Here is a 25,443-nt window from a genome sequence, read left to right as displayed (position 1 = left end):
TAAGCTTTTAAGATATTTTCAGGCGAGAATGTAGGTGTGTAAACTTCAAATATCTGCTTGTTTTATCAAGACATCCCATATTTAGCGACAGTGCTCTGACTACGTCGGTCCTGCCTGACAGCTAGCCGGCTACCTAGCTAGCTGCCGCGACTTGGCTGCAAATGGATAGCGAGGGACTCTCTCTCTCCTTTGACCTCCCGGTCTCTCGCAAATGCTCGCATAGAATCGGAGTTACAGCTGGATGTGGAAAAAATAACTGAGTTGTTTGGTGGTGGAGCTACAACAGAGGGCAGCTACCCACGGTGTGTGACAGAAAGGACATGCCGCCAACGAGACATATGAGGCCGGGCAGGCGATTGCTAACGCGGTGGTCAATCATGGATCAGGAAAGCGAAGGCAGGAGCGTGAGGTGAACTGAATTTCAGGTAAGAAGTTATGAACTGCACTCTATTTGGGTCAGATATAAACAGAGTTTAGGTGTAGTTTATTTAGCAGCAGTTCTCTTATGTGTTGCTGATAGCCGGCTAGCTAGCTAGCGCCGCTAGCATAGTTAGCTCGCGCCGCTAGCAACCCTTCGTGAAAAAGCACCCAGTCTTGGCTTATATTGAAGCGGGTGAAACTCGTGTCAGCACCCGGTCGCTCTCTATTTGGGTCAGATATAAACCGAGTTTAGGTGTAGTTTATTTAGCAGCAGTTCTCTTATGTGTTGCTGATAGCCGGCTAGCTAGCTAGCGCCGCTAGCATAGTTAGCTCGCGCCGCTAGCAACCCTTCGTGAAAAAGCACCCAGTCTTGGCTTATATTGAGGCGGGTGAAACTCGTGTCAGCACCCGGTCGCTCTCTATTTGGGTCAGATATAAACCGAGTTTAGGTGTAATTTATTTTCGTTGACCTTTTACAATCGTAATGCCACGGGTGTTTATATACAGCTGTGTGCGCACTAAGTTACTGACGTTGGACTTTATTTTATTCATTAGGGTTAGTTCATAGAGTTGCCGTGCCGTACAAACGGAATCGTCCCACATTCAGAGAAAACATTATGATTTATTCTGTCGTTACGAAGCCTCCCTGTCATTCTCTCGTGTTGAAACGTCAATCATGAAACTGATCAATGATCGGCTGTTCGCTCTTATTTATCGCGCTAAACAACAGCAGCACGTTTAAGCTTGATCAGCTGTTGTTAGAATTCTTTTGATTTTAATTTCTAGTATCAGCTGATGTTTGCTGGAGCATGAAGATGAAATCAGGAGATGTCCTTACTGAATCATCAGAGCTGAACTGGTGATGGAGAAACAGGTTTACACTTTAGGTGACATGAATGAGTTGAAGGAAGTTATGAGTTGTTTCTGAGAGACAAAGACCAAGCTCCTTTTTTTGTGTAGCTGACAGCTGGTAACTGTGCAGGGGCGGATCTAGCAAAGCTTTTGGGGGAGCTAGGGCATTAACAGAGAAGGTGGACACAAAGATATACTTTTCTTTCTTACTCTCATATAAAATATTTAGCTTTTATTAAATAGTTATCTGAATCTCACAACCAAAGTTTGTATAATAATACACAGGATTGGCTGTAGACCATTGTTCATAATTCAGAACACTGTGTAAAAATAACAAAAACAAAAAGTGAATGCATGTGTGAAAAGTGGTCTATAATGTAATGCTTCAAAGTGTGTTCATGCAAACATTGTCGGGTCTGCCGTGGTACAATGGGACTTCTGCTCATGAACCTGTGTGCACAGCGTCTGCAAATCGGCGCTGTACAAAGTAACTTCATCTTTACACAAAACTGTAAGCTGTCATCTGTGAAGCGTGAGCGGTGTTTGTTTTACCATAGTTCATGGTGGAGAATGGCTGCTCTTCTGAGTTTTGCTCTCTGTAGCCGTATGAATGGCAAACTACAGTGATTAGCAGCGGCATAGGCACACATAAAATTTCTTCTGAAATTTTCGCTTTCTAGTTATTATTATTATTCTCCAGTTTCCGCCTGAAATTTTGCAGCGAATCTCGCCCGCAGTTTTGAGACAAGCTTCATATATGTTACCTCATTTTGTGCGGCCGGATCTGGAATGGTGTGCTATGACTTTTGGTCTTTGTGAATTTTATAGTTTTTAAATATTAATATTTTAGTGAAAATTTTCCCGCGCTCCTCTGCCGAACAGCTTTGACATTAGGGTTACATATGTTAGATCATTTTGTGCGGCTGGAGCTGGACTATTATGTCATGACTTTTGGTGTTCATGACTTTTATAGTTTTAAATATTAATATTTTAGTGCAAATTTAGGCCAATTCATCTTTTGGCGCCAAATAAACAGACTTCATTTGTGGTGTGTTGGCTCTCTCTAGTGGTATGCCGGGAGTGGTACAGCCTGTCTACCCTTATTTGGATTACCGTAATGATGACAATTTCAGCGGTGCGCACAGCGTCGCTGCTTTCAGGAGCCATTGGAATTTTTAAGGTTGCGCAAATCATTCAAAAGTTACGGTAATGCTTGGTGGAAAACTCAATATCCCACAATTCATAGCACGCCTCTACAGAGTGAACAATGGCGGCCACCACTTCGTTTTATATGTCTTTTATTCGTGTTTCTAGGTCACAAAATAAGCTTTTAAGATATTTTCAGGCGAGAATGTAGGTGTGTAAACTTCAAATATCTGCTTGTTTTATCAAGACATCCCATATTTAGCGACAGTGCTCTGACTACGTCGGTCCTGCCTGACAGCTAGCCGGCTACCTAGCTAGCTGCCGCACTTGGCTGCAAATGGATAGCGAGGGACTCTCTCTCTCCTTTGACCTCCCGGTCTCTCGCAAATGCTCGCATAGAATCGGAGTTACAGCTGGATGTGGAAAAAATAACTGAGTTGTTTGGTGGTGGAGCTACAACAGAGGGCAGCTACCCACCGGTGTGTGACAGAAAGGACATGCCGCCAACGAGACATATGAGGCCGGGCAGGCGATTGCTAACGCGGTGGTCAATCATGGATCAGGGAAAGCGAAGGCAGGAGCGTGAGGTGAACTGAATTTCAGGTAAGAAGTTATGAACTGCACTCTATTTGGGTCAGATATAAACAGAGTTTAGGTGTAGTTTATTTAGCAGCAGTTCTCTTATGTGTTGCTGATAGCCGGCTAGCTAGCTAGCGCCGCTAGCATAGTTAGCTCGCGCCGCTAGCAACCCTTCGTGAAAAAGCACCCAGTCTTGGCTTATATTGAAGCGGGTGAAACTCGTGTCAGCACCGGTCGCTCTCTATTTGGGTCAGATATAAACCGAGTTTAGGTGTAGTTTATTTAGCAGCAGTTCTCTTATGTGTTGCTGATAGTCGGCTAGCTAGCTAGCGCCGCTAGCATAGTTAGCTTTCGCGCCGCTAGCAACCCTTCGTGAAAAAGCACCCAGGCTTGGCTTATATTGAGGCGGGTGAAACTCGTGTCAGCACCGGTCGCTCTCTATTTGGGTCAGATATAAACCGAGTTTAGGTGTAATTTATTTTCGTTGACCTTTTACAATCGTAATGCCACGGGTGTTTATATACAGCTGTGTGCGCACTAAGTTACTGACGTTGGACTTTATTTTATTCATTAGGGTTAGTTCATAGAGTTGCCGTGCCGCACAAACGGAATCGTCCCACATTCAGAGAAAACATTATGATTTATTCTGTCGTTACGAAGCCTCCCTGTCATTCTCTCGCGTGTTGAAAGCGTCAATCATGAAACTGATCAATGATCGGCTGTTCGCTCTTATTTATCGCGCTAAACAACAGCAGCACGTTTAAGCTTGATCAGCTGTTGTTAGAATTCTTTTGATTTTAATTTCTAGTATCAGCTGATGTTTGCTGGAGCATGAAGATGAAATCAGGAGATGTCCTTACTGAATCATCAGAGCTGAACTGGTGATGGAGAAACAGGTTTACACTTTAGGTGACATGAATGAGTTGAAGGGAAGTTATGAGTTGTTTCTGAGAGACAAAGATCAAGCTCCTTTTTTGTGTAGCTGACAGCTGGTAACTGTGCAGGGGCGGATCTAGCAAAGCTTTTGGGGGAGCTAGGGCATTAACAGAGAAAGGTGGACACAAAGATATACTTTTCTTTCTTACTCTCATATAAAATATTTAGCTTTTATTAAATAGTTATCTGAATCTCACAACCAAAGTTTGTATAATAATACACAGGATTGGCTGTAGACCATTGTTCATAATTCAGAACACTGTGTAAAAATAACAAAAACAAAAAGTGAATGCATGTGTGAAAAGTGGTCTATAATGTAATGCTTCAAAGTGTGTTCATGCAAACATTGTCGGGTCTGCCGTGGTACAATGGGACTTCTGCTCATGAACCTGTGTGCACAGCGTCTGCAAATCGGCGCTGTACAAAGTCACTTCATCTTTACACAAAACTGTAAGCTGTCATCTGTGAAGCGCGAGCGGTGTTTGTTTTTACCATAGTTCATGGTGGAGAATGGCTGCTCTTCTGAGTTTTGCTCTCTGTAGCCGTATGAATGGCAAACTACAGTGATTAGCAGCGGCATAGGCACACATAAAATTTCTTCTGAAATTTTCGCTTTCTAGTTCACAATTATTATGCTTTAGATTCTTAAATCATGTCTTTGTTTAGATGGATATGGTTATGGACAAAGTATTTTAAAAATATAATTATGTGTGTGCAGACAAGTGTTAAAGATAAGATTTATTTTCAGATTATCTAAAAAGCCAGTGAAGAGGAATAAAAAAATAAAACATTGTGCAGGGAAGTTTTAATCCAAGCAGTTCCCTCTTAAATAGCAGCAGCAGCACTGAAAACTAAAAACCAGATGTTATTAATCTCAAAAATTGAATTGTTGAAAACAACTTAGCTCAGAAAAAAAAACAAAATTGCACAAAAGAGGAGCTCATTTAAATATAAAATTGAAAAAATTAAAAGTTCAGCGAAGCATAATCTAAATATATATTTTAGGGACTTCAGTAGGTAAAATCTAACAAATAAAACCAGATATAGTAGCAGGAGGATAGAATTTTTTTTTTTTTTAACATTTATTTTTGGTGACTGTCTTTGTCAATTACAACATGCAATTAATCAGAAATATTCCAAAATAGCAACAATGAGGTGCCCACATCCTAAAACGTGGTGCAGATGTTCTGCCATTGTTTTACAGACAGAGCTCATTAGGAATATCCAGCACATAATTATGCAGCAGCTGCACATGTTCACTTGTTTGTATACTCTCATGCAATAATATAGTGGATGAGTGAGTGAACAAAGCCACACGCAGCCTCTCTCAAATGCAAGTAATAAAAGGAAGTGGTTAAGAAAACAACAACAAAAACCCCCAGATTTCATTGCTGCACTTTGTTATAATTGTAAAAAACTACATGATGCCATTAATTGACAAAAGAAGATAGTCTGCAGTGTTGCCAGAGATACTTTTCCCCTCTTCAAACTTTCTAGGACAGGCTGTACTTTTGTGGATTATGCCACCATATGTGGCTTCTCTTTTCCACATTTCAGCACATATATGCATCATTCTCTCTCCACGTGTACGCCATTTAAACTCTGTAACCAGAATTGCAGATTTCACCAGTGACAACTGGTCTGCATTGTATCACATTACATTCTGGGTTTGAACCAGACCAATCACAGTTCAGAATCAAAACGAACTGTCCTCAATGGCTAAATCTCCGCCTTTCTCTTCCCATATTCCTCTGCCTGCCCGCCATGTGCCCCATGTGGCAGGCTAATTAACCAGTTGGTACACCGGGCAAGGACAGAGGGCCACACACAGCTGTCATGACCTTCTCCAGACACAGGGGTGCTTTGGTGCGGCCACCCTTGTGCATTTGGACGAGCTCAGAGAGGAGAAATGGGAAATATTGAATCAAAGCCGAGGCTGACTGCTGTTAAAATGTCAAAATGATATCGCTGGCAAACAAAAGCACTTGCATCTGCAGAGAATACGCTTTCTGTTTTTCAGAAACGCCGGGAAAAGAAGGCCATTTCTAAATTCCTCAGTGCCTTCTCATGTATTTCTGGCATCCTTAAAGTTGATATCAACATGTTCGAGCACGCGAGGGACGTAAATATCACCCGACACCTGAACTGTGAAGTGTTTTCTCTAAAAAAAAAAAAGAAATTTAAAAGGCACCAGCCAGCGTTGCAGTCAGGTGTCTTGAGGCACTGTTCAAGGAGAGAGAGCAAAAAGTCACCCAGTCAGCATTCACTTTTACTCACCCTTTAAATCTCCCTCTTTCCCTCTCCGCTGCTCCTGGAGTCGTGTTTCAGGAGCTCTCTGCGATTGTAATCAAAGGTGTTTTTACATTTCTGGCTTTTTTCAAGGAGGTCCCCTGACACTTTGTACATACACACAACTAAAACAGGAACACAACCAAAGCTCAGGAACATGCCACACCGTCAAACATGGAGTTTCCTTTATTTAAAATTTGCTAAATTGGACACGGCATCACACAGCTCCTCTAGCTACGGGTACATTTGGTGATACCACAGTTTTGTATTGCAGCAGGGTTAAAGCATGATTAGGTATCAAAGGTATGCACCATCACACAGAATACTGACACCAATTTTGCAGTATTTTACATTTTTAAAATGTATTAAATTTATTAAGCTACTATCAGTGTAATATTGTAGAAAATGGTTACCATAAGTGGTAGCTTTTTAAGCGTGGATTATTCATGTTTGAGCAGCTTTCAAGTATTAAATGGTGTAAATGTGATCTAATAGTGATTCAACATGTTCATAAAAACTGGATATCTCTGATTTTTTGTTGTTGTTTTTGAATACAAGTGAAAAGTATTTGCCTCTGACATTTATAGTGGAGTAGATGTTTATACTGTGTATTCATGTTAAAAGGGGTGCTACTACATGCAGTGGCTCTTTACATCCACTAGGAGTCAGATTTTCTAATCAAATGTATTAAATCAGAAGGAAGTGATAAAAACAAGCACTGAGCACATCACAGTCTGTCAGGATGATGATGATGATAATGTTGAGTATGAGGATGGTTACACGCAGGAGGAAGCGGCGTGATGACACAAAACACAGTTTGCACTTGCACAGTAAAAGTTTCCACCTAATTAAGTTAATCTTCTCTAATTTCAGCTTTCAGGAATTTACAGCAGATAACGAGGCAGTGCTCTCACCCTGTGGATCGCTGTTGATGATTCTGTGATAATTAATCATCGCTCGCAGTTTATCGCTAGATCAGTGCCTGTCACTGGAAGCTCGACAAACAAAGAGCAGTAAACAAGAAGCTGCTTTCCTGTTTGAGGACAATCATAATCAGTCTGACTGATTAGAAGGAAACAAAACACGCGATGATGGTGCAAAAATACACCTAATACTTATACATACAGTACAAGCATCTGCCCAAGTCCTCTTCATAGCTTTAATGGTGATAAATTCACACTCACTCGCCATTTTATTAGGTACACTTTGCTAGTGCTGACTTGGACAGCCTTTTGCATTCAGACCTACTAGAGTCAACAAGTTGCTGCAAATGTTCCTCAGAGATTTTGGACCATATTGACATGACAGCATCACATAGTTGTTGCAGATTTGTCGGCTGCACTGTGAGACCTGCTGACTGTGGAGGCCATTTGAGTGCACATAATCTTAAAAAAATCAATTTTCAAGAAACCAGACTGAGATGATCTAAGCTTTGTGACGCTCAGTTGCTACCGAGTGTGCCAAGAAAACATCCCTCTCACCATTACACCACCAGCCCCACCTGAACCCTTGATACAAGGCAGGATGGATTCATGGGTTCATGTCATTTTATGCCAAATACTGACCTTGTCATCGGTATGTCGTGGTAGACAACATTTTTTTAATCTTTCATTGTCCATCTTTGGAGAACCAATATAAATTGTAGCTTCGGTTTCCTGTTCTCGGTGTGGTCTTCTGCTGCTGTAGCCCATCCGTTTCAGGGTTTATGTGTTGTGCATTCAGAGATGCTCTTCCTCATGCCTTGGTTGTAACAGATGGTTATTTGACTAACTGTTGCATTCATATCAGCTCAAAGCACTGGCTTTTCCCCTCTGACCTCTAACATTAAAAGGCATTTCCACCCAGAGAACTGCTGCTCACTGAATATTTTTTCAGACCATTCTCTGTAAACCACTGAGTTGGTTTTGTGGTAAAATCCCAGTAGAACAGCAGTTTTTGAAACACTCAGAACAGCCAGCTATAATCAACAACCATGCCACATTTCAAAGTCACTTAAATCATCTTTTTTGCCCATTCTGATGCTAAGTTTGAACGTATGCACACTGCCTTGACCATGCCTACATATCTATATGCACTGGATTTCTGCCACATGATTGGTTGATTAGATATTTGCACTAAACCAGTAGCTGATGAGGTGTACCTAACAAAGTGGCCAGATTATGCAGTCTCCTGCTAATTTAACCTCACTTTTTATGTCATTCGTTGTGACAACTTTACCCAAACAACCTTTCAATTTCCTGAATTGAAGGCCACTGAGCCTTACACTAACATGAGTATCTCAGTTTAAATGAATCTGTGTAGGAGTTAAAAATATCAGGTTTAAAAAGAATCTGCAGTTAGCTTAAGTATTTATATAAAAACAAACACTATTACATAATTTTAAGTGTTTTCTATCATTTATTGAGAGTAACACACAAAGGAAAATTACAGTCATAAGCTTTTTATGCCACATAAACACACAACTGTGCAGATTCCACCTATAACTAGAAAACTCAATGTGTTTTATTGTTGTAGACAAAAGTATGATTTTTAAAATCTATGTATAAATACCTTTTCATATGTTATACCATCTTTTGATTAATTGTTTTTTAGAAGTGATAAATTATGAGTTTGCATTTGCAATTTTACGTGCGATTGTGAACTTTAAGTGATGTTTTAAAGACACAAAAGTAAAACTGACAGGGAGGTAAAAAGTCACGTCAAATTATTATTCTAACAAATTTGACCTCTAGCACATGTACTCCACATATATAAACACACAGGCTATTTTCATCTATTGAAGTGAAAGGAAGCGAATAACAGTGCATTAGCACAGACCGCGTTTGCACACACAAAGGTGCTTGGATTATTTTGGCAAGCGGTGAGTTTATTATTTTGTTTTATGGGACTGGGAGGCGGGGGAGGTTGTTTTGCGGCACTGCCTGTGATACGGCGGCTCTGTTTGTGAGCTTGTGAGAAAGGAAGCACCAGTAAGATCAATACATCCTCTACGCAGATTTCCAGCAGAGAGTGACGTGCGTGCGGGGAAATGAGCTGGGCCGAGGATACTTTGCTTGTTATGGATTTGACATGAACTTGGCCCTCGGCCTCTCAGAATGTGATGAATGTATTATTTAATCTTCCTGTCTTTGTTAACCTCCTTTCGGCCGAAGGCACGGCGATTCTCCCTCAGTGAGGGGATGAAACAACATCTCCAGCATGGCCTTAATAATAATCATGGTCATAATAATAATAATAATAATAATGCCTCTCCACAAACCTTTCCCACCACAGACATGCTAATCGCAGTGGGGCTGTATTTTAAGCGCATGTGAGTCAACTGCACAGTTTTAAATTAACACAAGAGGCTTGGTATCAGTGAGAACAGCACTCGAACAGCTGCGTTAATATCATTATTCAGGGTTGAATGAGTTTGTAAAAACAGTATATAGTTATAAGACTCGAAATTTTACATTCGGGGAATTTCAGTTCAGCAATTTCTCAAACATGGGGTTAAGACTGGAAAAATAAAGAAAAGTGGAGAAGAAGAAATCATAACAAAGAGAAATACAAACCATCAGATCTCCATCCAAAGCATTTGGGTTGCATTTATTGCTCTTTCAATTTCAATCTTTTTTCTCCTCCTCTTTGTGTTTTTATATTCAGAGTGCATGCTGAGATCCCGGTAGATTACCAGTATTTTATATTTTATATTAATCATAATGTATTATGCACATGCCCACAAATGTGTTACATTTGTCTTGCTGTGGAAATGAAGTTATTAGAATTGCTTCCAGTTGTAAGTAATGACTGTAAAATCAGAGAAACAGGCAAGAAATGGCTGTGGAGCCTTAGGTGATAGTTAAGTGAATAAGCAAGGCGCATAATGTGTGGTTTTTGTTTGCAAGTTAAACGTGCATGGAGGCGAGTCTAAACAGAGTCTGTGCAGCTGACGGAAACGAGAACCCATCACGCCTGTTTTTTTTTTGTAACAATCAGTGAATTTTCATTGATTGTTTTTTTTCCCTAACATGTTGCCTCTGGGTCAGTGAGGTCAATCTCCCAGCAGCTTCTCTCAATACCCCCCTCTTGCCTAACGACTAAAGGCAACTGAGTTTTCTTTCTTTGAATAGTCTGCCATCATATGGACGTGTCCAGCACACTGTAAAAAAACTCAAAATATTGAGGCGGTGTGATTGATTCTATACCTCGTCGACGAAAGAAGAAGAAAACTACAGGATGGAAACACAATGTTATGTCCTCTATTTATCTCTGTCTCAGCTTTCTGCAGATACAATTACAGCAACATGAAGCAAAGGTTAATGTATTTCCATAGCTTAGGGCATTGCCTAACACAGGAAAGTTCGCAACCAGGAGGAAACACAAACTCGACCTTGTGCCGGGGGAAGGGGTCACAGGCTAGTGTACGACCCCCGCTGCTCCGAAGCCCAGATAAACGTGAGGGCTGGGTCAGAAAGTTCATTTGGTGTCTGTGCCAGATCAATCAATGATGCGGCTCCTTCTGATTTTTTAAATACACTGAAGCTATTATTACTATTATTATTATTATTATCAGGTGATCAATGTCAAGTTGACAGAACTCTTGCAGCGCTTAGTGAAGTCAACAAAAACAGGCACAAGTTGAGAAAATTCCAAAAGTTATTGAATCATGTTTCTGAATTTTTTCTTTACAGTGGAGTTTGAAAGACTTACCTATTTTCACTTACATCTAGTGAAGTCCTCATTTTTGTCCAGTCTTGCTGCTCTTTTACTTCTATTTGTTGCTTCTATTTGTAGATGTTATTCATGTGTTTATTTACAGTTGTCTTGATAAGGAAATGAAGCCTGGACTATGAAGTAATTGCCAGAAAATGCAAACTTTTTGAAAATTATGTATTCATTGGAAAATCTGACAAATCAAAAAAAAGATTAATTAAAATATTAATCTGGATATATGGGATCTAGTTTGTATTATATTTGCTACATCTGGCTTCTTTGCAATTTATTGGTTAAAATGTATCTTTTCGAAAAGGGGAAAAATCATGCTGATGATAAAACTCTTGTATTAAATATGATACACTTGGTGTTAAGGGGTAATTCTTGTTATTTCTTTATCCTATTTTATTCATATCTATTTATATTTTTTTTATTGTTATTGTATTTGTTTCGCTGTGCTTTTGTATAAAAATCATGTTGTTTGTTAATGTGTGTTGTGTAGTTTGTGTTTTTGGAGGCCTCGAACATAAAAATATATTTGCCTTAACTGGAAAGCACTTTGGGTCAAGTCCTGTTGTTCCATACAAACTATTGAAAAATGACTTCATTTTAATCACAACTGTACAAAGGCACACAAAAAAGCGTTATTGCATATTTACAATTTTAACATTTGTGCATTATTGACACAGTATCCACATTTCATTTTTAAATGTCTTGTTTATCGTAAATACTTGGTTATTGTGACAACCCGAGGACGTAGGCAGACAGAGACACCAGGGTGCATTTGTTTGTGTGTGTGTAAAAGAGGTTTTGTATGTCTGCTAAAAATAAACATCTTGCCAGCAGTCTCAGACAATGACGGGGCAATATTCTTTAGACGTCAGAGATTTTGGACAGGATTCAGACTCAAAGACAAAGAGACAAATTTAGACCTTTGCTTGGTTGCCTGAATGGGAAATAAAGTCTATTTATCACCTTTGGGTCAGAGATATTTTGGTAAACACAGAAAGATACTAAAGGGAGAAGAATCTGTCCCTAACCCCACCTCAGCTATTTGTTTCTGCTGTTCCACCACACACACACGTATACGTGAGGACCGCAAATCAGAACTTTTGCTGTAACACGCAAACATCTTTTACAATAAAAATATGCTAATTTCAGAAATTATTTTATAAACTGCTCTTGTCTGTAAATAACTCAATATTTCTTCTCATTATTTATGATAAGGGAGATGAAAAAAGAGCTCCACCTAACTATTTATTTATGTGAAAGCTGAAACATGCTCTAAAACATTTTGTGGGTTGCAGAATCTTTAATTGGACACATGGATTAAGACGATACTGTTTATTTATCAAAACATAAGCATGTCAGTGGGGCACAAATTACAAAACTTGTGTGCTCGTGTCCCCCAGCTGCTGCAGAAAGTAAAAATAAAGATGAAAAATATTTTAGTGATGTTCATTTAGAAAAAAAGCAAAAATATGCTTTCTATCAAATGTTAACTGGTTCTGTGTGTACTTTGCTGCAGGAAGCCTAACAACCCCATAAACGCGACATAAGCTGTATAAGACATTGTAAAAGTGTAATGTAAAATAACTAGTTATTTGCTTCATTGAATATGAGTCAAAAAAAACTCGATGTGATCCCAAGGTCCGTTTGCATCACTTAGGCTCAATGCTTTAAAACATAAATGTTAGATTGGACGCTCAATGTGCTGTGCAATGGAGCTTCACAGCGTCTCTGTTACAGCCGCCGTGACCTGAAGCTGTTGAACCGGCTCCGCCACCGGCACAAAGAGCCAAACTCCTTCCACAAAGTGGAGCACATGACCGAGAAGCAACGAGCTGAGAGAAATTTTCTGCAAATGTTTGCAGCATGGCACTGAAATACTCAGCAGACTTGTGGGCTATTAATGAGCATCTCCGTCACAACTCTTCTCTCAATAGAGGCAGATGACCTGCTGTCAGCTGTGGCAGGCAATCAAATAAATATAGAGTGTTGGATTATGAACCCTGAGTCCTGCCAGTGGGCAGCCTGTTGCCTGCCCCACTGTCCTCGTCCTGCTCTGGCAGTTTTTCCTTAGTGCCCTGCATCCATTTATCACAATGTTTTTGATTTAAACACATGGCATTCCTAACAAAAATACCAAGTCCTCTCCACCAGCAGGCCGAGCGACCGAGAGCTCCGAGGACGTCACGTCAGAAGACCTAGAGAAAGCCCAACTCCTTCACAAAACACCCCAAACTTGTACACAGTGCCAAGCCACCAAGAAAAAAAACCCATATATTTGAAGATTTGCGATCATAAAACCTGTTTTTTTCAGCTCTATTTAAAGATAGGGTTAGGTTTTAAGCCTCCGATGAGAGTAAGATTAGGGTTAGGGTTAGTGTAAGCTTTAAAAACAACTCACAAGGTGAAAATTATAATAAAATCCAGCGTTGCAACTCGGCCAGAAAAGATCAAGCTCCTAAATCTGGATCCTCGCCTCGACAATCAGCTGGGCACAGCTAACCGCAGGCAAGGGCAGCAGGAGCCTTGTGGATGTTTGACTGAATGCTTCTTTTGGTCACAGGGAAGACCATGAACAAATCTTCTAGCCACACAGAAAACTCAGACATTCACCCTTCAAAGCTCAACGGGCCATCCAAATTAAAAAGGCATTTGTCGGAGAAAATGAGCTTCATCTACTGGCCTGAATCTGTTCCACACATTTCTGGGAAGGTAGTAAATTTCAATACATGCATCATTTTTTTTCTGGTTCCTTTTGCCCCAAATGATCCATTATATGACAGTGAATCAGGAGCCTGGAGTTGAGTGGTCTCCAAAGCCTCTTCACATGCATACCTCAACAGCACAGGCCCCCCTCCTGCACAGGATACAGGAGATTTGGATGCGCAGAACTGTGCTCAGCCCCTGATGTCAGAGATGACTCAATCCAGAGGCTTGTAACTCCATAATGCATCTCGGAGATTCCGAATGGAGGTGAACGGGGAGAGAAGGAGTAGAAGGAAGCAGTTTCCATTACTCAATGAACATATTTTCGCTATTAGATAAAAGCAGTCTCATGCAGACTTCACAAGGTAGAATACAAAACGGAAGAAACACCGTGTCTCTGTTACAGACCTCTAAGAGGAGTGTTAAATCTCTTTTGACTCTAAGCCCACTTGAGTTAAACACATCGTCGTGTTTTGTTTTTCGCTCTGTGAGGCTGGCCCTCACTGCGTGGCTCCCCGGGGAGGCTGAGATTAGCTAGAATGTGATGGGATGGTGACAAATATCCAACACTCCCCCGTATCAACAATCACAAACGAAACCACAATGGAGGAGAGTTCAGCTCCGATTGGGCCGGAAAACAAAACAAAACAAAAAAAGGAGACGTGGCCAGGAAGCGAGGTATCCATTTCATGCCCCTGTCTGTTTGCCTACCACCTGTTAGACATGATCATTACCACGGAGCAAGGGCGTAGGGGGCTAAGCTGGCCACATTTATATCAACAAGCTGGGATAAAACTGTCTAATTATCCCCCACGGCCCCTGGCCTGGCCCCCCGACTCTCCTTGCAGAGCTCGTCCCATTTGCCAGCCTGGCCTGCAGCCAAACTCTGCAGGCTGGTATGTGAAAGCACATCCTAATGACAGCTCTCTTTCACTCCCGGGTCTTTGTAATTGCCCTGAGTAGCTTATACACATTATGTGGCACCAGTCCAACTAAATAGTTAAAAGGTCAAGAGGAAAGTTTAGTGGGACAGGTCTATGAAGGTGTCGCTGTAGCTGGTCTGAATAAATGATCACAACCACTGTACGTTTTGAAAGAAAATATGTTTGTTGCCCCAAAACTGCATTGTATGTACAGACGGCAGTCTTAAACATGGCAGCGGTAACTCTTTCGTGCTGTTTTCAGGGGTCTCATGCGTGGAAACAACTGCAATTTCCCATTTTAACAAGCACCATTTTCAAATAACATCTAAGCAAATCCGCCACTTGTGAGCAAATGCTTGAAGTCGAGCTTTGATGATCAGCCGTGACTGAGAGCAAATGTAGACTAAATGTAAGCAATTTGCACCTGTGCAAAGCTGACTATTACCATAACAGTTTTGATGGCTACAGATGGAATGCGGTGGGTGGGAGTGGGGCATCTAGCTCCCCGTGGGAGGTAGCATTAACGTCTTAATTAGGACGCATGGGGGAAGATTAAAAGTGCTCCAAGATGACGAGGGAGGCAGCAATGGGAAACTGGAGCTGATCGCCTTTCCTAGTTCAAGGCTAATTGCTGAAAGGGATCTAACATGGATGTGCAGGGAAACACGGACGGTATGTAAGAAGATGATGTGAGCTCATTTCTAAAAGCTGTCTCTGGACTAATCCTGTATGTCTTTGGCGGCTATATTAATAAGACATCGCGAATACAAAAAGGCCGGACAATTCAGTGTCATCGCGATCTAACAACAGATGAGTTTTTTTGTGATCTTGTCAAGAATATGAATGCTTTTTAGTGGCTTTCTAAATTTCCTTCAAACCACCGGCGACAGAATTGTTGCTCGGCAAAAGCCACCACAGCCGCCTGTGCGCTTGCCTCAAGATCTCTGATAATGTGGCAGCTGCGGCAGATATGATTACTACAACTGGGCAGAGGCTCGACGCTGGCCTTGTCTCTCCATTTAGTGGTTTAGATAAACTAGCAGTAGAAGTCAAGCATTTTTATTTCATTACTCGTAACAAGATTTGTTTTCTGCATCGTTAAAATAAATAGATCTGACCGGGCTTGCAGAGAGAGTCTACTTAGAGGTTGATTCGCTGATGATGAATACCTGATGCATCACATCTCCAGTTTCATTTTGCATTGTTTTTCAAATCCTTTTCTGGTAATGCTAATGGGAGGCGACGTCAGCACAGGAAATGACAAATCAAAGTTTAAGAGCAACAGTCACGAAGCGAAATGTTAATGTCTATATTGACTAATTATGGGTGGAAAGTAGTGATCACTGTGGGTGGCTTCAAGGCTCTTTTAACCACAGCGCATAGTTTTGTGGTGTGCGCATGATAAATATGTAATTTTGAGCAGAGTTTACCCAGTTCAGCTATAACACCAGAAGAGAACGTTACTCACAGCGGGACCCGGCTGTGCTGAACTCATTATTCCAAGATTATTCTTTAAGAAAAGAAAAAAAATCTGTGAATGTTCGCTGCCACCAGCTAAGCGGTTAACACATTTATTACGGTTCACACGTTTCAGAGTAAGCGGAGGCTTACTTTTAATAAAGGCCAGTTGCAGAGAGTTTCTATGAAATAAAATAACCATCCCTAATTGCCCTATCGAATGATTTCTTTTCACTGACGTCATTTTTAAACATTTCTTCCGGATAAAATCCTTTCGGGCCAAATTTGTGTGAAGTAAGGCGCACTGCTGTTCTAGAGATCATCTAAAATGATTCCCCTGGCAGTGTCCAAACTTTATAGAGTAGAATAAGGCAAGCCTTCCCCAATAAAAATACAGGTGCTTTTCTTCCTTTTCCAAAGACTTTTGCAGATTTCTTACAGCTAAACAGTGATATATCATTTATTTATTCTTGGAATGATCTGAACCAATAGCTGGACAGGTCCGTGTTAGGACTTCAAGTACATTCTTGCTGTTTGTGAGCGATTTGCCAGTGATTTGCATTAAAATGCAAGCTTGTGCATCTATCTGGTTAAAAAAAAAAGATCCCCAGCTTTGAAGCAGTTGAAAGTGCACGGGGATAAAAACTCTATACAATTTCCACATGAAATAAGAAGACGGGGGTCCACGGGGAGACACTAAATTGAAACTAAGGCTGTGCCTGATAGACCACAGGATGTGCCTGCAAAATTTAGACATATCAAAATGACGAAAAAGTCTGTTAGTGCCCATTCATATATACTGAATGGCTTGTAATGTTCTCAGGCCCTTGGAGGATACTTGCAAGGTTGAGGAAAGACTACAGGAAGAGCAGAATGGTTTTGACATAACTTTATTTTAGTGCGCTACAGGTTTTCTCTCCTCCCTGCAGTTTAATGTTGTATTCCACTGGGTCCCGGAAGGAAGCAGCCCAGTAAATCCCTACTGCTCGACTTAAAAAGGAAATGGTATCTGAAGACAGGTGAAAAACTGAAAGATAAATACATCCAGGCCTCTCGCCTGTAGTGTTTCTCTCCAGAGGGTCATCTCCCAGCTACACAATTTAATGGCGGGGGCATTTGGTTTAAATTTAGCCAGAGGGGAAGCCATATACACTTCTGAAAACATAAGTCATTTTGATTAAAAACTCGCATTTCACGTTACAGACCACCGGCTGGTTCTTAGATAAGCCTTTCAGGACAAGCAGGTATCTGGGTTTTTAGGCCAGTTTGCAGAATTTAATTGAGAGAAAGAAACAGTGGACATTGAAACGCACACGCAGGAGATACCCTGGGGGATTTGCGGGGTGGTATGTGGATTAGGAAGTCTTCACTTAGCTGGGTATAATGAACTGAGCTGATGTGCACCCCTGTAAGGTTTAACATTCTCCCTTTTTTATTTGGAGGAAGGAGGTTGGGGATTGAAAGGTAAACAATGAGAACCTCTTGCAGCCGCCTCAGCGGCTCCCATTGCACTTCAAAGGGGTTTCCATATGTTTTCAAGATCTGAACCAAAGTCCGGTATCGCCATTTAAAGCTGTTCAAGGTAGTGTGTTTCCCCCCTCTTTTTTTAAAAAAGAAGAAGAAAAAAAATTCCTCACTTTAATACAGTTGCCTTGCTACATGCAAAGAGAACGATTTAAAAATATTTGGCAATATAAAAAAATAAAAGCTTGTTGGAAAATTATACAGCAACAGTTCTTCCACCGTCCTGTACTGCTGTGTTATCTGAGACAGTCATGTTATAGGTTAGAAATCACCATCGGGGTGTGTCTGTTAAGGCGATAAAGCATCCACCATCTGCTGTGCTCCAAGCGCTTGTCATGGTAAGATGAATACTAGAGTAGTAGTGTGTGTAGATAGTATCCACAACATCAGCGAGCGGTTTATGGAGTCAACTACTCAGAGTCCAGCTGACAGAGTAAAAAAGTCAGGAAATAATCTGTCTCAGACAAGCTCTGTTTATCTAACAGGTAGTTTCCAATAAGATGTGTACACTTGCCCCCAAAAAGCTCCTATTTATCCACAGTAGCAACTTAGATGCTTTCGTGAAACTTTTGCCAGTACAGCTGCATACCAACCAATAAAAATGAAACACACGGCGCGGCCTGTGAGACCGGTGCGCGGTTGTATTAATAGAATAGCTGCATTGTCATTTTAACTTTAAGCTGAGTTCATTATTCTTTACTTAAAGGTAATCAGTGGGGCTCCCTGCTCCGTGAATTGCACGACACAATATTTAGATATCTCCTTTAATCATTGCGGTTCATTTATTTTTACCCTATTAAAATAAACATGCTGGAGTATTACCAGCTGGCTAAAAGAAAGTGGAATAAAAAAAAAAAAAAAACACGCTGCAGTATAAACCCAGAAATGGTGAATTGCTTTGGTATGAGGAATTTCAAAGGAAGCACAAATCTCAGCAAGCAGCTTCAGTACATGAGAGAGCAAAGTATCCAGAAGCTGTATCTCTTCAAAGAGAGGTTACACGGTATATCAGTGATTTTGTAGGGGTCAGTAGATCATGACGGACTCTAAGTTGAGAATTACATTTTGACAATACGGCTTTAACATCCTGGACAAAAGGGGGCCTGCTATAATCTCTGAACAAGATATAAAACAAATGTGCAGAAAAGCATAAAAAGCACCATGAAACCCGAGTGTTTCAATGTCCAAACATGCCATGACCACGGACCATCTGTTTTTTCCTTGTTAGGGAAGCCAATGGAGAGGTCCACAGTGATGCGTAACCTCAATAAATATTGCAGATCCACAGAGACATCCCCCAATTTGTCCGCTGGTGATTCATCTGGGAACTAATAGTGGAAGACAATAAGCAGTGAGAGGGACCATCTGAAAGACATCAGTAAACATGTGCGTAAATCACACTGACCCAGAGCGATGGTAGGAAAAGTCTCTCCACAAAATCATCTTGTGGTTGGATGAGTACAGGGCTAAAAGCAGGACAGCGATGTTAAGGCTATTCCCAGATTCTTGATGTTTTGGCCTGCATGAATTATAAGAGCTTGTCCTTTCAGTGACCTCGCAAGTAATTATGCATGGATTACAACACTGTCAATTCCTACCATTTGAAGCTAAAACTATGTATCTTGTGTATCTACCCCCAAATTCACCTGATAGTCACCTGGATGTTAGCTGGGAGTTTGCCTGATTGATGCAATTTTGTCTCTACTCAAAAGTTAATTTAAACAAATTCATTGATTAATGATTTACAGCTTAAATCTACAAAGATGTGTCTTCAAATGGGAGCTTAAATGTGCTATAATAAAGGATCCTGATGCGAGCCACAGTGCTTCACATTTGACATCAATAACTACAGCTATCATAACTTTTCCGCCCACTGCAGCTTTTCCAGCCAAAACTGAACAGAGCACAAAAGGCCAAACACAGCCCTACTTCTATTTGGGAAAAAAGACAGATGAAGCTAATTTAACAATAAGGACAGAATTCCCTAAAAATAAACTTTGAATGTATAAATTGTGATGTTGACTAGTTTTTTCCCCATTTAATTTTATTCTTCCTCCCACAGAACCAAAGTGAAGATAAATGTGACCCGACTTGTTGTGCGCTATGTTATGCTGATTAAAACAACCTGTTGGTCTTGCAGCTTAACCAACCACACATTAGCTACTTTTCCTCACAAGCTGGCTGTAACTTCAGCTTGATAGCTATGGCCTAAAGACCTGTAGTCGACCATCTGGCGACCATCACTTGGAAGTGAAAAATGTGTATTCACCAACAAGTTTTGAGTGGATGCTGGAGGCTGCTGGAGACCTACAGACTGGTCAGTGGTTATTCCTGGTCAAGTGGTAGTGAAACTGTGAAAACGGCGAACGTTTGCCTTCAAAGTATGAGCTCTATTTCCAGTATGCGTCACGCTTTTTTAACTTCACCTCAGCTCGGACAGTAAATGGCGAGTGTTGCCAGTGTTACCATCATCTTCCACACAACCTAAGGCCGACTGCAGCAATCTGCTGGTGACCAAAGTCACCAAGGAGTTTCACATGACTGCCAACAACCTCCAGAATCCACTCGCTTTCGAGTTGGGGGATAAACATTTTTCCCGATTGACCACATACCAGGGGGTGTAACTCATTAATATTACCTTACTAATTAAGTGGGCCACTCAAACATAAGAAATTTCCTCCAAATCTGTTACCACAGTTCACTGCAGAGCAACTAATTTTTTTGGTTTCAATCAGACAACAAGCAATCACGTGGTTCAAGAAGAACGAGTCCTTCAGTGTTTTTACACAACTGATTCCAAGTTTTTGATCACTGGGAAATGTCCCTGTTTCAGAAATAAAAGCAAAAGTTAAATTCATTTTAATATTAAAATGATCATAAAATGCTATTTAAAAAAAGTTGGTAGCTGGGCTTCAGCACCCGATGCCCTACTAAAAGTTAACTATGCAACTCCGCCTCCACAGCACTACATTCACTAGTCAAACAGCAGCATCTGTTAACTTTTCCTCAACACAAGGAAAAGGAACACAAAAGAAAGGAGGCCACACCTTTCAACACCACATTAACTAGACTCCAATAGGCCCAAATTCAACTAACAGTATTAACACAAGTTTTTATTAGGCTTTATCTGCTAAATAGTTAAATTTCCAAGGAAATAAGTAAAACAATATAAAACAAAACAAAATAGAAATCACCTCCTGAATAGTGAGCAGTGGTCTCTTCATATAGCTACCCATTGGTGATCTAATCTTTTGGCGTGGTTTCAAAATAAATGTTTTTGATAACAAAGCAATATCTGGCATATAAGAAACACTAAATTGTGTTTCACTATTAGGTAGTCAGTAGTTTTTTAAATAATGCATTTGTTCCTTTTTAAGTTCTGAGTGCATATCCTGTGACAAAAGAGGTTTTAACAATGAGGGCCAACCCAACAGATTGACAAATATAATGTTACTGGGTGGGTTACTGGGTTCGAGTGCAAACTGGGGAGAGCTGCTTAGTCTTGCATGGGACTTTAGGGTTAACGTCCAACATTAAATTTCAGTTTAGTTAGCTAGAATGTTGCTAGCCTTTAAAATTTAATGCTTTTCTTAGGCTAAGTAGCTAGTTAGCCCGGGAGGTTCCTTTTGCAGCTTATCTTGGAGCAAGCACGCTATAATCCTTTCCTTAAACATTTGCTGTTGTGTGTGTTTAACTTTAAATGCATTACATAGATTTAGCTTCCATTGCACAGTATGGACCCACCAGTTTAATATCCAAAAGCATGTCTTAGCCTCTAAATTGGCTACATGATGATTAGACATTTCCCAGGAAATAGCTAAATAGTATATAAACTTTAAGGTCCAAATTTGGATTTTAAGAATTAATATTTACACCCAAATGCATATTTAGACACACTGCTGTTTTTGTTTTTGTTTTTAAATTTAATACGAGGTTATGATTAATGTGAATGGGGCTTAATCTGAGTAATTTCCACCTACAGTTAGTCCTTCAGCAGCAGACATTAAAACTCAGCTGTAAACACCCATGCACATGAAAAACATCAAACCCATATATCAACATCCATCTAATCCATATACAGTGACAATTTTATTGTGCTCATAAAACGCTCTCAACTGCCCTTAAGCACATTGTATTTTCAGACGCTGTTTTAAAAAGGCTTAAATTACGCTCAAACAGCATCAAGATGAATGGATTGGCAGCACTAATATGAGAGCATTTTTTGCTGTGCTCTTTTCAAGACAGGGAATTTTCCTCCGCTCGGCCTTGCCAAGAGCAGGAGGGGAAAATCAACTCCATTCAACTATTTGTCAACTCCCTTTAGAAACATTTAATAGTAATAAAATTTATAGCTCCAGTTTCCAAAGGATACTGCCAGTGAAGTTCATCTCTACGAAAGTGGTAGTAAATGCTACCATTGTTTCAAATTTTTGATTTATGGCTCAACCATTTGCGGAGGTTTCAGATATAAATATTGGTGACTCTGAGCAGGGTATGAATATAATGTGTGCATTCATTTATGTATCTATCCATCTCTTTGCCAGGTTACATCTTCAGCCAATTTCATATTGTCCATCAGGAATAGAAGCCGAGGAGGATGCAGTCTCCTCGCTGTAGGATGAGCAATGACAGTACCAGACACCCTTCAGGAATCTAGTGGAGCTTCCAAAATTGAGTTGCCATATGGCACTGATGCTTAAAAATTGTCTTGAGACAGGTAACAGCATCAACTCATATGTCATGCCTGTCAGCTACATTGACTTGCTGTTAAAACTTTGATAATGACCTCCATCAACATCGGTTGAGTATTAGAAGAGGAGCAAAACAATTGAAAGAAGACCAAAGTCATCATTAGGGGGATTTTAGGTTGAGGTGAGTCATTTCATCACTCATACCGTACGTGTCTTCTGGGCTCTTTTCTGTGTTATTCCATTACGATATCATTCATAGTCATATTATAAAAATATGTTAGTCATACCATGGATCACAGTTCAAAGTGTAAACCTTTTTACTGAACAGTGTAGAACTGCCCATAATAAGGTTATTAAAACAAGCCATAATGGATACGAAGGGGAAAGGGAAATCATGGTCAGAGTGAGTTATGTATTGTCAAGGAACAGTAAAAGCCAATGATGAATTATTATCTGTTTCAATTTTTTTCTTTTTTCCTCTTTTTCCTCCTGACATGAGGAAGGAAATGCTCTTTGTTTTCTTAAGGATGAGCACTTTTCTTCTTTTCATCCCTTTCAGATCCTCTTGCTGAATCCTCAGGCCATCAAATTGAGGATTTAGAAGGCCTTAGGCGGCAGTTATGGCTCCCTACAGAAGCTTCCTCGTGATGCCGAGTGGCGACTCTTGAAGGTCGGGGGAGGAAAACCAATTTGCAGGAAAAAAAAAAAGGTTATTTCAAAAACCCTGGCGAACGACCGCAGCTCACTTTGAAATGGAGCATCAATCAAGCCTCTTGCTCTCTTTGCTGTAATTACTGGGAAATGTTATAAATTTTGGGAAGTTTTGAGCGCTGAAAACATTGAAGGATAAACACGTTTTTTGTACCAGGAGAGAGTGAGTCACCCAGTAAGGTGAATTATTGAGACATGATAAAGTTTGAGTTACTGCTCTTAATAAAGTGGGTTCTTTTTCAAAGTAACTGACAAGCATATAGATTCTACCTTTTTGTGTAGTGTTAATATGTTAAAATTAAAGTAAATGCATGCTAGGTCTGCTGCTAGGATGATGTGAGTTTGAGCAGTAAAATCATCCACACCCTCGCACATGTGCAGATTACATTATGCTTCCAGTCCTACCACAGAAAACCTGTGTAATTTATAGGCAAATAAATCTATCCCCTTCCTTACAATTAAACCCTCAACTCTAAAGGGTGGCACAAGAGAGGTCTCGTTTCAAAAAAAAAAAGAAGAAGAAAAGAAAAAGGAAGAAATAGAGCGAGCCTTAGCTCCATCCTAAATCACTCACCACAGCAAAGCTGCATTCTCCGACTTTCCTCCAGAGCTTTCTCTGCTAGTATTGAACACCGAATAATCGCAAGCCTGCATGGAACAACTATGTATATTGCATCAACATTAAAGCACGCATCTGTCACATCCCCAGTGAATGAGGAGGTTATTTGTGAGCCAAGCTGAGATGCTGATGGTGTTCAGCTGACAGGTGGCTGGAGTGATGATGGAGGTGTGGAAGCCACATGCTAAACAGAGCATCAAGACGCTGTTCGCCGAACAGTCTTACTGACTCGGTTTGCATTTGTAGATATAAAACATTTTATAGTGATGAGATTTTTTTTTTACACAACCACAAATATGAAGTTGAAATAAACAAACTGAAATTCATCAAAACACAAAGGAAATGCCTTAGATATTTCTCTTACTGCAGAAAATCTAACCCAGTTAATGTTGCGCCACAATAAAAAAACACTACAGTTTAAAGAACATGGATGTTCATGTTCATCTTTGGCACACTGGGTCAGTTTATTTATTTGACTTCCCAACAGCATGGTGTTGACTGTGAAATTCCGTGTGCAGATTTAGTCATTTGGCAAAAAAAGGCAACAGCCAGAAAATTAAATTAAATATGGTCTGTTTTTGACCAGGACGAGGGCTACAAAGGCAGATGGTCATGTTAAATATGGCCAAGCATTCAAAGAAATAGGTCAGTGTGTGTGGGCCAAGTATCTCTATGCTAAGCTCACTAGCATCACATAGAAATAAAACTAGCGACAGGTGAATTTCCAGGGCCTGCACGACTGGGGCTTTGGCAGTCATTTTCCATCCAGCAATCACTCACAACCAGTGTTGGTCAAGTTACTAATTAGTTACTAATTACTGATTACTTCTCCAAAAAAATAATATCATTACTTTACTGATTACTTATTTTCAAAAGTAATTAGTTACTTAGTTACTTTTAAAAAACATGATACACAACCTGAATATGTAATAAAGCAATAGACCTTTCAGCCCAATTCTATTTTTTATGCATAATCCATCATATAAAATTGAATCAAATGGAAAGCCTCTTTTTAATAATTGTTTTATGAGTTTTAATTTTTTAATTTTATGCACATTGCATTAAGCAAAAGTAAATTACATACAACAGTCTTTGACTTGAAGAAATTGTTTAACATTTAAACCTATTTTCTGCATTTTCCAGCATATAAAATAAAATAATGTTTTGTGTTTAAACTCACTCTTTCAAATAGTTGCAAGTAAAACAGCAAAAAATAAATAAAATCAAAGATTCAGCGGCACTGAGTCCTGTCGCTCTTAAATCTATTTTCACCTGTTTAGCAGGAGTGGGGTGGGTGGAGGTTTGCACGGTACCACAGCGGTCATGTCAGTGGGGGGGATCCGGAGGTTTCTCTGTGAATTTCACATTCCCATGGGGGCTTGCTAGGTGCCTGCTCAGATTCGAAGTTTAATTTTTCACTGTAGAAAGAAGTTTTCTTCCCACGCAGAGTGTACAGCTAATGTTTTTGTCACTTTTTACGAACTAAAACTTAAAGTAATGTAAGTACGTCCACGGTTTAAACTCCATATTATCCATTGTTGATCTACACAGGTCTGTTGCTACTTTTTTTGCAATATTAATCCCTTACATTACTCATTACTTGAACAAAGTAATCGGATTACAGTAACGCGTTACTGCCCATCTCTGCTCACAACCCTCATGATGGGTGGCTGCCAGGTGGTTGCAGACCGGTCTCTAGGCCTGTGTGATTGGGGCCTTATTCGCTTGGTCTTCCATGTGAACGTCACATGGTTAAAATTTAATAAGGTGCTTTTTTTCCCCCCCGCGCCACCTCGCTACGAGTTTTCATGAAGTTTGGCTGGAGCTGATACATTGCTGCTTAATCACCAAGCAAAACAGGACAGATAACTTAGAATTTCCTCTG

General features: G+C 40.2%; 1 long non-coding RNA gene across 1 annotated transcript; it reads left to right on the top strand.

Annotated features, from left to right (window-relative positions):
* The first annotated feature begins 389 nt into the window (after positions 1 to 389).
* LOC120433085 lies at positions 390 to 24,324 on the top strand. The gene is made up of 4 exons (XR_005608308.1): positions 390 to 425; positions 18,766 to 18,923; positions 22,082 to 22,409; positions 22,788 to 24,324. It is a non-coding gene; the product is annotated as an uncharacterized LOC120433085 (long non-coding RNA).
* Positions 24,325 to 25,443: the final 1,119 nt, after the last annotated feature.

Source organism: Oreochromis aureus, linkage group 15, assembly GCF_013358895.1.
Source record: "Oreochromis aureus strain Israel breed Guangdong linkage group 15, ZZ_aureus, whole genome shotgun sequence".
NCBI classification, from domain to species: Eukaryota; Metazoa; Chordata; class Actinopteri; order Cichliformes; family Cichlidae; genus Oreochromis; species Oreochromis aureus.
Note: the sequence above shows the minus strand (reverse complement) of the source record. Positions and strands in the feature narration are given on the sequence as shown.